At 38.4% G+C, this 15,065-nt stretch overlaps 1 long non-coding RNA gene across 1 annotated transcript; it reads right to left on the reverse strand.

The window, feature by feature from the left end:
- Positions 1-13,556: 13,556 nt before the first annotated feature.
- On the reverse strand, positions 13,557-14,405 carry LOC114230099 (uncharacterized). The gene is made up of 2 exons (XR_003615945.2): positions 14,265-14,405; positions 13,557-13,856 (listed from the first exon to the last, which is right to left on the reverse strand). It is a non-coding gene; the product is annotated as an uncharacterized LOC114230099 (long non-coding RNA).
- Positions 14,406-15,065: the final 660 nt, after the last annotated feature.

Here is a 15,065-nt window from a genome sequence, read left to right on the forward strand (position 1 = left end):
TGTTGTTTTTTTTTTTAAATGAAAGCTCTCATATGTCTTTTCTCTCAACTCTTCAGTGAGATGCACATCTTCTAGATGTTTAGCTTGCTTGGTCTTTGTCTTAGTTTGTTTGGGCTTCTTTAACAAAATAACTCAGACGAGGTAGCTTATAAATGACTGGAAGTTTGAGATCAAGGCCCCAGCATGGTTGCATTCCATTGAGGGCCCTCTTCTGGTTCAAAGCAATTTACTCACTGTGCCCTGTGGGGAAGGGATGAGGGAGCTCTGTGAATCTCTTGTATCAGAACACTGATCTCATTCATGAATACTCCACCCTGGTGACCTAAGTACTTCCAAAGCCTCACTTCCTAATACCATCACTTTTGGGGGTTAGTATTGAACATATGAATTTAGAGAAGGGACACAGACATTCAAACCATAGCAGTTTTAATTTTCATTGCTTGTCGATGGTGTTCTGAAAGTAGCTTAGGCCCAGAGGGTGTCTAGAGCCTGAAGAATGACATCCGAGTGAGTAGACCTCTTCACAAACCTGAACCTGAGAGCATTTCCACCCACCTTTGCAGGTATCCGTCATGACCGCGTGCTTAGCTTCCTAGCAGGCATCCTCAAACTACGGCCCTCGGGCCACATGCGGGTGTTTTTGCCGTTTTGTTTTTTTACTTCAAAATAAGATATGTGCAATGTGCATAGGAATTTGTTTATAGTTGTTGTTTTTTAACTATAGTCCGGCCCTCCAACGGTCTGAAGGACAGTGAACTGGCCCCCTGTTTAAAAAGTTTGAGGACCCCTGGAGCAATACACAAGCAGCCATAGGCAGACATGCAGTTTCTATCTGTTGGGACTCACAGGCTTCTACCATGAGTGGCCCAAAGGAGGCACGAAATCCTTTTGTCCTCCTTCACCACTTTCCTCTTCTGCTCCTCCTCTCTCACCAATTCCCACACCTGGTCTCCCCTAGAGATTATGGCTGACGACCTTTAGCCCCAGGTGACCTCTTTATGCCCCACTAGATTTACTATTCTGGTTTTTGTGTTATGCCATAGAGGGGGTTGAGGAGAAGAGAGTCAGAGGTGTACGTCAAAGACTCCATCTTCCCTGAATGCCCCATAGTTGCATTCTCATTTCTTTACCTACAACTGAAAACCCCAGGTTCAATTCCGGTCAAGGGCACATACCTTGGTTTCGGGCATAGATGTTTCTCTCTCATCGATGTTTCTAACTCTCTATCTCTCTCCCTTCCTCTCTGTAAAAAATCAATAAAATATATTTAAAAAAAAAAAAAGAACTCTGAGCATCTCCTTGAAGAAGAATCCCTGGCTTCCTCACCATTCTTCAAACATACCAGGAGGCAATTTTTTTTTTTTAAACTAACCTGGGATGTCAATATGTTTATGTCCATTTTGCACTAATAATGCCATTATTAGGAAGAATACCTATATGAGAACATAAATATTTTGCCCAACCAGTTCAAAATAAAACTCTACCACAAAGCCCTTGAATTATGGCTGGCATGAAATACAAACGGCCCAACTGGTTCAACCTCATAAGATCCCAGTGAGCTTCAGACACAGGGTTGGTGTTCTTTATGAGCAATTTCAAGTAGAAGAAGCATGTTTACAGTGAAGCATTAAATTGGCCATAAAACACAACCACCAGCAAAAGTAGTTATGACACCTTCCAGGGAAATAAGTCTATGCAATTATCATGAACACAGCCTTTCCTCAAGAATGACAGCCATTCTCATACACGTTTGATTTACACTGTTAAGAACAAACATATCAATGGAAAACATAAATATACATGATTTTAGAATTGACTCATATAGCTAATAAAAAGGTGATGTTATTCCATAGTCAATGTCCATTGAGGGCTGTGGCTTCCCCTTTAGCTAGTTTAAGAATCACAGCATGAGATTATAAGGATCCTACAAATGCAATATTTCCAGCCATCAGATACCTTTCCTCTGGGTGAGTACAAGTAGGTCAGAATATAATCAATCTAGTAGGTGTTTCCCAAAATAACTGCTCCACTTATTGAATTCTAAAGACACCTATCGAGCATACATTCCAATAATAAGGAGACCAATTCTTTCTTCCATTACTAAGTGTAAAGTTTCTCAGCAAGTATCCTGAGAAAGGTAATACATTAACTTGAATTCAAAAAGTAATGTCTGGTATCCACTCCTTTCTTTAGAACATGTTTTGACAGTTAAAGAGATTATAAAGAGTTGTTCATTGTTCTTATCTTCACTCTCTTAATGTCCTGTGATTGTTGTTGTTATGCTGTTGTTGTTATTGTTAGAAAAATAAGAATACAGATGGTTCTGTTGCCAAAAGAAGTTGAAGAATAAAATCGCCCACTGTGAACATTCCAGATGTATGATACTGGCTACTGGTAGAAGTGAATTGATAAAAAAGGATAAGAGACAGAAGGAAAATCAAACAAGATAATGAATGTACTTTATAAAGCATAATTACAAATTTAAGGGAATGTTATTTTAAACACTAAAGAGAAGACATGGGAGGCTAAAGATAAACTTCAGTAATTTCACTTGTTTTTATTGTAATTAAATCAATTACCTACATATTTTTTTGTATATGTGTATTAAAACTCTTTCGTTCCTGTGTAATGAGTAGACTGTTTCTGAAGTGATAAATTGGCCTTTTCAGACATCCATTCAGCTATGCATACTTTATGCTAGCTCTTGAGTCCATTTCCGAAAAGATGTACAAACAAGATGGCCACACATAAGAACCATGTTCTTCAAAACACCCATCAGCAGAGTGAATTGAGCCATTTAAAATACTTACTAAAATGGAAAGTGGCTCACATATTCTCTCACCTCTTTTTCTGTTTCTTCCTCTATTATCTGAGACCATCACTGTGTCTGTTCCTAAATCATTTCACTGCTTCAGCATGGTGGTGTAAAGTCTGGGTCCCAGCCCTACCACTGTGCAATGGTACAACCAGACAAGTTGTTTGCCCTTCCCTGGCCTCAGTGTCTATTTCATAAAGTAAAAATTTTGCTTCCCAGCTCCTATCAGAGAAAAAAGTTACCAGTTTTTCTGTAATCACTCTTGTTTGGAATAGGAAATTGTCAGATTTACAAGAATTGGTCTGGGATTTTAGGAAACCATTTTTCACAAACTTGTTTCATTTTAAATTGTCCTAAGGCACTACAAGAAGCAAAACAATGTAAGAAACCTGTACATGTGAAAATAAAAATAAGTATGCCCTTACTTGTCTTTTAAATGATCTATTCAGAGAATTGGAATGTAAACATTTGAGGATTAACACCTAATTGTTTCTTAATAGGACACTGACATAAACCAAGAAAGGAACTGAAACAAGATAATTCTTGGAAAATGAAGTAAACCAAGGTTGTTAACTTTAAATCAGTGCCAACAAAATCCACAGGATATTTAATGGTTTTCAGTTGTGGGTAAAGAAATGAGAATGCAACTATGGGGCATTCAGGGAAGATGGAGTCTTTGACGTACACCTCTGACTCCCTTGAAAATGCTGCTTCCCTGTCCCTTCAGATGGTGGCCCAGAGGTTATTAGGGGTCTTTGTTCCTTTTTTCCTTCTTTGTGTACCAATTGGATGTTTAGGGTTACAAGGCTCAGAGTTATATGTAGAAGTAAAGTTCGACATGGGGGTGGGGAGGAAATAAAGGCAAAGAGATTGAGGGAAGGAGAGGCAGAGTCCAGAATCAAGACAGAAATGACAGACTTCTTAGGTAAGCCATGGTTCCGGTAAGATAGGATGATTTAAATAACGTCCTAATATGAATTCTTGCCTCTACTATTTTAGCTTCCTAGTTTAATCCTCACACTGCAACCAGAGCTATTTTCTTCATTGACTCATACTATTTTCCTAAGTCCTCACTATCCCAACTCACATTTACATCCCTTTCACAAGCCCTATGCCCTCTAACTTCCCACACACAGCTTACTATTCCCTAAAGATACCATGAACTTTTCTGCCCTTATTAACTTGAGAATGTCCTTGCCTTGTTCAAATCCTACTCAAGGTTTCAGTCTTAGCTCAAGATATAGGCTTCTTCAGGAAGCAGGCTCAATTCATCCAGATAGACTAGACTGCTCTTTCTTTAATATAATATATATATATATATATATATATATGTGTGTGTGTGTGTGTGTGTGTGTGTGTATATATATATATATATATATATATATATATATATATATATATTTGATTTTAGAGAGAGAGGAAGGGAAAAGAATAGGGAGATAGATACATCAATGAGAGAGAATCATTGATTGGCTGCCTCCTGCATACCCCAGACTGGGATGGAGCCCACAACCCAGCCATGTGTCCTGATTGGGCATCGAACCGTAACCTTCTGGTTCACAGGTTGACACTCACCACCACGGAGCCACAGCAGACAGTCACAACTGCTCTTTCTTGATTACTCCTATAGAACTTGGTATAAACTGTGCCTGTTATATATATTATTTCTGCTTTATATTAATACAAGAAAGCATGATTATTAATCATCTTAATCTCTGAAGTTATGAGTATGTATGAAGAAACAAAAATAATAAAATAGTCACTAATTAGCTGACAGTTTGTAATATGAATCCCAACTTTTCTAACACTGCTCCTCACTGATCATCTACACTAATGTTAAGGGCATGTACCTTGGTTGGGGCCACTGGGATGTGCCCCCAACCAAGGTACATGCCCTTAACAGGAATCAAATCTGGGACCCTTCAGTCTGCAGGCCGACGCTCTATCCACTGAGCCAAACCAGTTCGAGCATAAACACCTTTTCTGACCGCTCATTGGCTAAGCTCCCTGTACACCACCCCTTGCAGTGTTCTTGGTAACTTGCACAATAAGAATTCAAGAAGGTGATCTAGGGTTTTTCCACCACACTCCTGGAGGAAAAAACAAAGGTCCACTGCTGGAGGGGCTAAGAAATGTCATATCCTGCCCTACCCGGTTTGTCTCAGTGGATAGAGCCTCGGCCTGCCAACCGCAGGGTCCGGGTTCGATTCTGATCAAGGGCATGTACCTAGGTTACAGGCTCCTCCCTGGCTGGGGCCCAGGTCAGGGCTCATGCAGGAGGCAACCAATCAAAGTTTCTCTCTCACATTGATGTTCCTCTCTGTCTCTCCCTCTCTCTTCCACACTCTCTAAAAAATCAATGGAAACGTATCTTCAGGTGAGGATAAAAAAAGAAAGAAAGAAATGTCATATCCTATGAAAGACACATCTTGAAAATACCTAAAGAAAGTTGTCATTTTTTCATGGTGAAGGGACTGGAGTCCATGTTGATGAAAACACCTTGGCAGCTGCGGTGGCTGGCAGTGGCTGCAGCAGCGGGATGATGGGGCTGGCGCCTTCCCCTGATCAGCCCGGTTGCCTCCCACAGAGGGAGGCCAGACTGTGGCTGGGGAGCGGGCCTAAGCCATCAGTAGGACATCCCCTGAGGGCTCCCAGTCTGTGAGAGAGGGCAGGCTGGGCTGAGGGCCCCCGTGCACGAATTTTGTGCACGGGGGCCCCTAGTGAGTAATAACTATCCATCATCATAACATCTTTCCTTCTTTTCTGGTTCATCAATGCTGTAAAGATCCCATAAACAATATAAATTCAATGTAAATAGATTGCTGTAAATTTTCAAGAACTACAAAAAAAAATACAGCAAATCATGAAGTTCAGGTAATTGCTAAAAACACTCACAAAACTATTGAGAAGAAAAAAAATCAGAAACTGAGAGAAAATTGTTAAGAATGATGACAAGAGCATTAAAAGGGAATAATTTGCATACCCAGGCATTAGGAGAATTCATGAAGGTGGCTAATATTTTTTCAAATGTCCTCTTTATGATAGTGTTATAAAAATTTAAATGGAAGTGTGCATTTTATTGAAAAACTTGTATACAAAACCCAACACATGACTTATTCTTTGTTGTAATTATAACCTATATTTTGTTAAGTATAGGATAAAATACACAATTTTTCATAATTTTTGAATTTCAGTTTTTAAAAAATTACAATCAAGCCCCAATTTTTAAAAAATGGATCTTATTACTATGAACTTTTGTTACGTGCATTAAGAGCCTTTTTTTTCCTAATACCTTTTATCCTGAGAAAATGAACTCTTACTATAATTATTTGTAGACCTTTGGAAATCATTAAAATGTTAAATCCATGAAAACAAGTACCATGTTTTCATCAGCCAACATCATGCCTTGCACATAAACAGTAATGTACCATTTACTGTGAGCCAAACACTGATCTCAGCACTTTACAAATATAATCTTCCATGTTAGGTATGATCTTCATTTTACAGATGGGAAAACTAAGGCACAGATAAGTTAAGTAACTTCTCTAAGGTCACACAGCTTGAAAGTATTAGAGCTGGAAATCAAACTTAGGGTGTCTGGTTCCAGAATCTGTGCTCCTAACTAATTCACTATGTTGTCTGTACTATTTAGGCTGCCTCCAGATGTTTGTGGAATAAATTAAGATTTTAATAATCTGTATGAGTATGCAAATACAGAATATGGATCAGATTCAAATAAGATCCTGAGGAAAGGGGAGACCATTAAGGAGGTTTATGGTATTTCTGGTGTTGAGAAAGGCTAGAGGAAAAAAGTAAAAACAAAACAGAAACAAAACTCCAAAAACTGTTCAATGTAATGAAGACCATCTGGCCTCTTTAAATATATTTTTCATTCCATTGATATTATTATTTTTATCATAAAATAGAATTCATGAAGTGTGAATTACACAAATATCTTGTGTACATTTCACCAACGGTTTTCTCTACCACTTATAGATACGTTTTGCATTATTGTCCGGCTGCTCTGCTATACATGTCCACTATTGACAATGCTGCTTGGTTGCACAAGGGGAACGCCTGTAGGCTAAGGATCAAGACTTTATTTCACTTTTTTTTTTATACAGCAGTTGGCATGGAGACCAGCACCAGGAATGCTAGAATCTCTTCCATTTTCACACCCAGGGTCCACTTGAGGTTTTCTGCTTCCTCAGTTTCCCCCAGCAGCCCCACCCTTGTTTTACTTTATAACAACCTGTTTCTCTCAGGCTTTTGTCCAGTCTTTACTTCTGTGCCTCAGTCCCTTAGGATGCTTCTCTCTGCTGGGGGCCAGAGGCCTAATTTGATGGCCTAGCCAGGCCTCCTAGGTTTCCTGAGTTGTCTTAGCTGGAGGGGGCATGGTTTAGGGGTGGGACTGGGGCTGGAGGTAGCAGGCAGGCTCTGGGTCTTCCATATCTCCCTCCAGGAGACTACCTCACTGTTTATCCTTCTATATATTTACTGCGGTGAAAATTATATTCTCACTGCAGTAGATAGTGTGAGCTTCTAGAGGAGAGAGGCTGTGTCCCAGCACTGAGCATATGCTTGGCAAAGAGTAGAGGTGCCAATTAATAGTCATTGAGTAGGATCCAGCACTTAAGACAGTACCTGATGATACCATGGAGACATCTGGGTCCTTTGCATGCTGATGAGGTCTTAGCCTCCGTTTTGCATATGACACATATATTGCTTTTCTACTCTTGGTAGAAATCCTCTGGTACAGACCAAGCCTGCCTGTAATACCAATCTCAGTGGAAAATGGAGTTTTGCTGCTGATCTCTCCCTACTGGTTCATGAGGAAACCTCCCTCCTGCTGATTTTAATGATGTTTATGTGTGGAACTTTCACACCGTGGTAATTAGTGCTGTACATAGAACTGTTTAGGAAATCTTTTTGTTTTTCCAGTTCCCAGGTAACAGGATCTACTTCAATAAGCTTTGCTGTAGAGTTTTTATCTATTTATGTTCAATGTTTTGTTTCCTGGGGAACTTTATCTCATACACCCTTATTATTATTATTATCTTAACATATTTTTATTGATTTCAAAGAGGGGATTGAACGCTGACCGGGAATCTACCGTGATCTCCTGGTTCATAGGTCGACGCTCAACCACTGAGCCACACCGACCGGGCTTATTTTTTTAACTTGATGTGTTATCATCAGTACTTGTAGACTCAGCTAGCTCTAACAATGCACCCCTTGACTTGTTTAGAGGACCATGGTCCGTAGTGTTGCACTAATGGGAGGTGAGTCTTTGTTTTGTTCCTTCTGGGCTTGTCTTGGTGATTGTTATTGTACGTCTAATCAGATCTTCCTCATTTTAGTCTTTACGTCTGTCTCTCAATTGGACTGATCTCCATTCTGCTCTTCCCTACCCCACCCCATCAAGTGAGAGCCGCTGACTCTAGCCTCAGGCTGAGCTCTGATGAACTAAGATTTGGGTGGGGTGGGGAGGGCAAGACAGGCTCAGGGTCGCTCTGAGAAGTGGATTCTATGAGTAAAACAGACACGAGCTAGGCAGAATTCCTAAAGCACTTTCACTTTTTTTTCTATCATTAAACAATTATATTGGATTTTGACAATTTTCTTTAATTACCTGTATTATGGATACTCTCAAAAATTTAAGTTTTCTCCAAAATACATTTTAAGAATTTTTTCTTTTATTCCGAGATCCACTTGAGTTCACTCATTGCGTTTAGTTATACCCCTTTGGTTTCTTTTTCACCACATTTTTTTTTTCATGATATTCCTTTTCTACTGACCCTTTTTGAAGTTCATTATCTCCAGAAAATAGACCATATGCTGTCCCTCCACTTCTGCTCCTTTCTTTTCTCCACTCTGTTGCTCCTTTGGAGTCTTCATGAGTATGCATTACATACACTCCTCTGGACCTGTTCTAATAATTGGTAATATGGCTGTGCAAACTTAATAGTATACCTGTCATTCTCTAAAGAATGCATTGGACAGAGGGAAAAAGTTTGGGGTACAGACACATAAACACAGACACATACATGAGACCATTCTCTCCTCTAGGATCCTCTCCCAGAATGTGCATTATCAGACCAGGAACCCCAAAGAGGAGAAACAGAATCCCCGTGGTTACCAAGCATTGTGCTTGTATCCCACTCAAACATTAATAACTGCAGCTCTGGTCCATGGGCAGATAGGGTCTGGATAATGACTGGAAGATTCCACTGTAGCATCTTTCCAGAAGATAATCTTTAATGCAGAGATGACTCAGAAAGACTGAAGGAATTTTTATTGCAGAGAGAGGTTTGTAATTTGTCAGACAAATATTTACCTTCAAGGGAAAGACAATAACTGATAGATGATGAAAACTTTTCAGAACACTTCCCCAGAGCCTGAAGAAGACACTTCCAGGCTATGTACTGATGGGGAAGCAGCAAGCCGCCAAGCTTTTCCAGGCCTGCCCCAGGTGATCTCAACAGTCAGGCTACCTGCTGGTGCTGTTGACTTCCCCTAAGTTTGCTTCACGCTCCCAGACGGCTGAAGTATGGGATGCCAGTTCTGCACAGGGTGATGGGTTACAACCCAGGTGATCTGAAGGCTCATCCTCTGTGTAGGCCATGTCTTCTCTAACGGAGTTGCCGTCCTCCTACCCTTCCTTTTCTGTCAGTGGGTGAGTGCCACCTATGTCACAGGCATCACATTGAAGGACATAGTCAGACATCGTTGTCACACACCTTGGAGTCTCAGAGGGCAGGCCTACGCTTTTTATAAATCTGCTCTAGTCTACAGCTCCTACTTCTGAGGAGCTCAGCAAATCTCATTCATTACTAAAAGGACCTGCTCCTTACTCCCTCTTCCCAATTCTCATGCACTGACTACTTGAGATGTCTTCCAATTTTGAGGTTTCATAAGTTGAGGGGAATGGACTGTGATTGGTTATTAAATCTCATGCTGTTTTTTAGCATGTTAATAAAAACTGAACACAAGAAACACAAGAAAATAATTAAAATGCCCTCCTTATCTCTCAGTAAATGTCCTCTAAAGGTACTTACAAGATTGTGAATGAAATTTATTTAATTTGATTCTATAGTTAATTTGCAAGATTTTATTTTAAAAGAATGAAGTGAAAGCTATATTCCCCAACGCTGTCCTGCGGAGAAAGCGATGGATATTGAAAAGCCATGTCCGTTAGAGGTAGAAAGCCCAGCAGCTTTCATGTCTTGCTTCTGTGTGGTGGATATGCTATCTGGTGTTTGCCTTCCTTCATATGAGTCTATTTAAACAGAATGCCTTTTTCTCTGCATCTAGAGTTAATCATAAAGCTAACAGAAGTCAAGCCTGTCATTAGTTGTTCTGTGAGAATAGCTACTAATATTCAAAGTCAGGTTCCCAAGCTCCTCCTGGAATTCTCTTGCCCCTGATGTCCATATAACTCGGTCCCTCATTTTGCTCAGGTCTCTGCTCAAAAGTTAACCTCATCTGAAAGACTTCATTGAGAACATTATCTTAAACAGCATCTCTCATCATCCTCTGTCCTCTAACTAGGATTTGTTTTTCACAGCACTTATCTTTCCCCGAGATACTACAAATTAATTTTTCATTATTGCCTTCCTGCCACCCTTACTATCACAATGGTCACAAGATATGAGAAGACAGGGATATTGCTCATCTTTACCAGTTTTGTACCAGTATTTAGAACAGTCCCAGGCACATCTTGATGTTCAGTATTGAATAAATAAATCAGCAAACAAACAAACAAACAAACAAACAAACCAGGAAGCAGAGCAGCAACGTAGACAAATTCTGGATTTGAAATTAAGGTACAGTTTGACTCCTGGCTATGTTTGTACCAGAGCTGTATGTCTGTGGGTAAGCAAACTAAGTAGTTTGAACTTTTGTTTCTTCCTGTACAAAATGGAATATAACAAAATCTATCTTGCAACGGAGTTACAACATTCAATTGAGATGATATTTGTGCAAATGCTTTATACACTCCTTGTAAACAATGTTACTTAAAAGGGATTTGTTATTATTACTCACAGACTAATAGTTATGCTTATTGAACTGTTCTGCTTTATGTTCAGAAGACATGACAACACTTTATATGTTTGGCAGTTAGCCAGTTTAACCATGCCACATGTCACTTCAGCTTTGTTTTCCCCTTTCCCCAGAAAACACAGGAGGACTATACTGAAATACTATCATTTTGATCATTTGTATGTTACTCTGATTTTTAACCCAAGTAAAAATGCAGGCCAACTATTACCTCAAAACTTCTGCTCATGGAAGAAAGACTTTTACTATAGGTTTCTTGGTGAGGACATTTCAAATAGATAACTAGTACAGCTACCATTAAGACAATTTCACCTGAAAGCTCAGAAATTAAATAAATAGGTTTTATTTCAAAAATGATGTTAGATTGTAATTTGATTTGAATTTCTGCAATTATTTATCAAAAGTGCAAGTTCTTATTTAGAATTGAATATCTAAATTCTGTGCAAGACAATTTCTGATATTTGGAATACTTTATTTTCAACTTTTAATTCTGGCAAATAACAATGCATATAAACTCTAGAAGATTTTGAGGAGTTATTGATATGAATATTAAGTGAAATTAATTCATTAATAAATTATCCAATTTAAAAATTAACACTATATATCTAAAACTTCATATGTATAATCATTGATCTGGTAATTTCACCTCTAGAGATATATCCTAAAGGACTAATCATGGTTATGAGCAAAGCTTTATATGTAAAGTTGTTTATTATAGCATTGGTTATAATAGCAAACTTAGGCAAAAGAATCTAAATGTCTAATAATAGGGAATCAGTTAACATTTTTGTACATTTATTAAAAAGGAATATTATAAAAGACTAAAGGTATAGAATATTTAATGTTATGAGAAATATTCATGATACATTATTAAATAAAAACAATCTATATAATATGTGTATAGATTATTTTTTAAATGGAACAATCTGAAATCAATGGGGTTTGAACAGAGAATGACTTATTTTTGACCAACTGTCTTCAAAGATATTGTTGAATCTTCCTTTCCTGCTCTTTATCAGATCTTGGAACTAGGCCTTTAGCTTTTCTGTTATGATTATGTTCACAATTAAAGTTCATTTGCAGGCACTAAATGGTCCTGTCCATTCTAAATGAAAACTTTAAGTTCACACTCAATTAAGAGTCCTTCTTCTCTTCACAAATCTCACCCCTCCACTGGGACCCACAGCAGGGAACGGAAGTGTGGGCTGTTTTATCACTATCCCTCTTAACCCTTCCCTGCTACTTCTGGCTCCTTTATGGAAGAGGAATGGATATCAGAGGGACAAAGGTAACAGTATTATGTCACTGGTGCTGTTATAATAAGGCATCCAAAGACTGACTCTTCAATTGGGTGCAAACATGGACTCTTTTGTGATTCTGAAAAATGCCTATGTTGTATCACTCCTTGATACAAGCAAAGAATTCAGTTGAATCTTACAACAATCCCTCTTAAGTGGCCCTTAATTATTTCTTAATTTCTCACACTAGGTTTCTCTTGCCCCAGTTGGTTGATCTCTTGAGTAGAATAATTCAAGATCACTCCACTCTAGCTACTGTCTATAGTATCTACTTGGGCCACAGAAATCTCATATATTCTTGTTACATCAAATAATCACAGTTCAAGATTTCCTACTGCTGTCCTCTTTGTTTTTCCATTGAGAGACCACACTGGCCAACCTCTACTCCTTAGCATATTCCAAGTGAGAAACTGGTATCAGTCTTGATGTTCATGTATGATCCTAGGCTCCAGAGATATCTTGAGTTCTTCTAAGAATTCTCTTCAATGGCAAAGCTATGTTTCTTCAATTTAGCACAGATAGACAAAGCTTTAGAGAATAAAGATTAGATCACAGACCAGTTAGGACAACATGAGAGGATGAAATTCATCAGCCAAGAGCAAGTTTGTGGGAGAAAGGGGGCTTACAGAGTCAGTGTGGCTCTGCTTCTAGGATATGTTGATGAATGTATAACTCTATAAGAAAAAAAAGAGGCAGCTTTCTAATTCCTAGTGTTGGAACTAAGGGAGTCTAAAAATAGATGAAGAGATAGCTGCAGTATCCATGAATTTTCAGCTTGAGAGAACTGAGGCTAGGTACCTTTTCTAATTATCCTGAAACCAACATGTAATAATTTATATCTGACCATCAAATTTGAGATTTCTTGTCTTAAAGATGAAAAAGTATGTGTCAAAGCTCAACATCAAGGAATATTAAAAATGTATTTATAACTCCCAATAATTTATCTACTTTTTCCCTTCTGACAGGAATATGATATAATTTTAATAGGATGTATTGTTCTTTTAGGATAATATTGGTGAGAAATTGGTTATAAGATCTAAAGTATTTTTTGCATCCTTTTTATCACATTAAATTTTATTCTTTAATAATAAAGAATGGTACCTGTGGCAAGAATATTTTCTCTATTCTTTTTGGTCATGGCATCTAAAATATTGAATTATTATCTACTTTGTTTTACATTTACAGAGTAGTTGCTTAATGCTTTGCTTCATTTTGAATGAAGTGTTTTTTAAAGCTAGCATGTACATTACTAAATAAAATGTACAACAGCAAATTAGACTCCCTAGAGAAAGGTCAGCTGGCTATGTTCTAGGTAGCATTGATTATTTCCATGAAATAGTAGGAGGCTCAGTTTCTGAAATTATCAGCATGCTGAAAACAAATTTATTTTTCAGGTATTGTTTTATATTAGTCAACAGAAATTAATATATAAAGTGGAAGGCTAATGTTTTAATTTTGCACCAGAAATATAATTGTTCATATCTAGTGGAAATTTTTAATTGCTGACACAGCAACTGTGATGGTTCATTGTTTTCTGTGTCAGCTTGTCTGGGCAGGGTGAAACATTATTCTGGTGTGTCTGTAAGAGTGTTTGTAGATGAAATTAACAGTTGAATCTGTAGACTGAGAAGTGCAGATTGCTCTCCCCAGTATGGATGAGTCTCGTCCAATGCATTGAAGGCCTGAATAAGACAAAAAAGGTGAAATAAGAGAGAGTTTTCTCTGCCTGTCTTCAGGCTGGGTCATCATCTTCTCTTGTTTTTGAACTTACACTGAATTGGAACTTATTCCATTGGCTCTCAGGACTTTGGACTTGGGCTGAAACTATACTGTTGGCTCTCTTGAGTCTCCAGCTTGCTGACTGCAGATCTTAGGACTTCTCAGCCTCCAGTTTTCATAATCATATGAGCTAGTTCCTTATAATAAATGTATCTATCATCTATCTATCTATCTATCTATCTATCTATCTATCTATCTATCTATCTGATATGTATTGTATTGATTCTGATTCTCTGGAGAACCCAGTCTAATACAACCACCAATTATTCCATTTTCCTCATAATACTGAAGTTTCAGTTTGGTAGTCATACCTTGCCCATGGAATGAGATATTTTAGGAAGATGACCTAAACATCAGGTCTAGGTGTAGAGCATGGTTGGCCTAATGAGCAAAGAATATATTCCATTCAGGCATTCTGTCCAACCATACAGTTTGTCATCCAAATTTCAATGTACTTGACACTAAAAGGGAGGAGGTATTACTAATAATTACATCAGGCCAGTAGGAAACCAGAATGTCATAAGGAACTAGAATGTGTGATTCTCTTACCTAAGCAGTCCAGTTAGAATATATCTCTGAGTTCCTTCTAAGAATTCTAGGACAGAAATATACTCCCTTCCTCTGAACTTGTACAATGGAGCACAGCCTCAAATGTGCTCAAAATGAAAGAGACTTTGAAGAAGAGAGAGCATAGAAAAGAAAAGAAACTAGGTCCTTGGTGACACATTAAGCTGTTGGGATAGCCATACTTGAAGCCCACACTATGTTTAGATTTCCAGTCACCTGAACCAATGGTTTCCTTCGTCCCTTTTCCTCTCCCTCCTTCCCTTCATTCCTCCCTCTCTTCATTCCTCCCTCCCCACCTTCCTTCCATCTGACCTTCATTCCTCCTTCCCTTCATTCCTCCCTCCCCACCTTCCTTCCATCTGACCTTCATTCCTCCTTCCCTTCATTCCTCCCTCCCCACCTTCCTTCCATCTGACCTTTAGTCTTATCCACAGATATTTACCCAATTTCTTTTTAAAAAAAGGTTTTCTAATATCTTAATCCATTACCCAAGAAAAGGAACTTGGGAGCCTGGGCATTCACACAGCAAGCAAATATCCTCCCCT

The sequence above is a fragment of the Eptesicus fuscus genome, chromosome 4, assembly GCF_027574615.1.
Source record: "Eptesicus fuscus isolate TK198812 chromosome 4, DD_ASM_mEF_20220401, whole genome shotgun sequence".
NCBI classification, from domain to species: domain Eukaryota; kingdom Metazoa; phylum Chordata; class Mammalia; order Chiroptera; family Vespertilionidae; genus Eptesicus; species Eptesicus fuscus.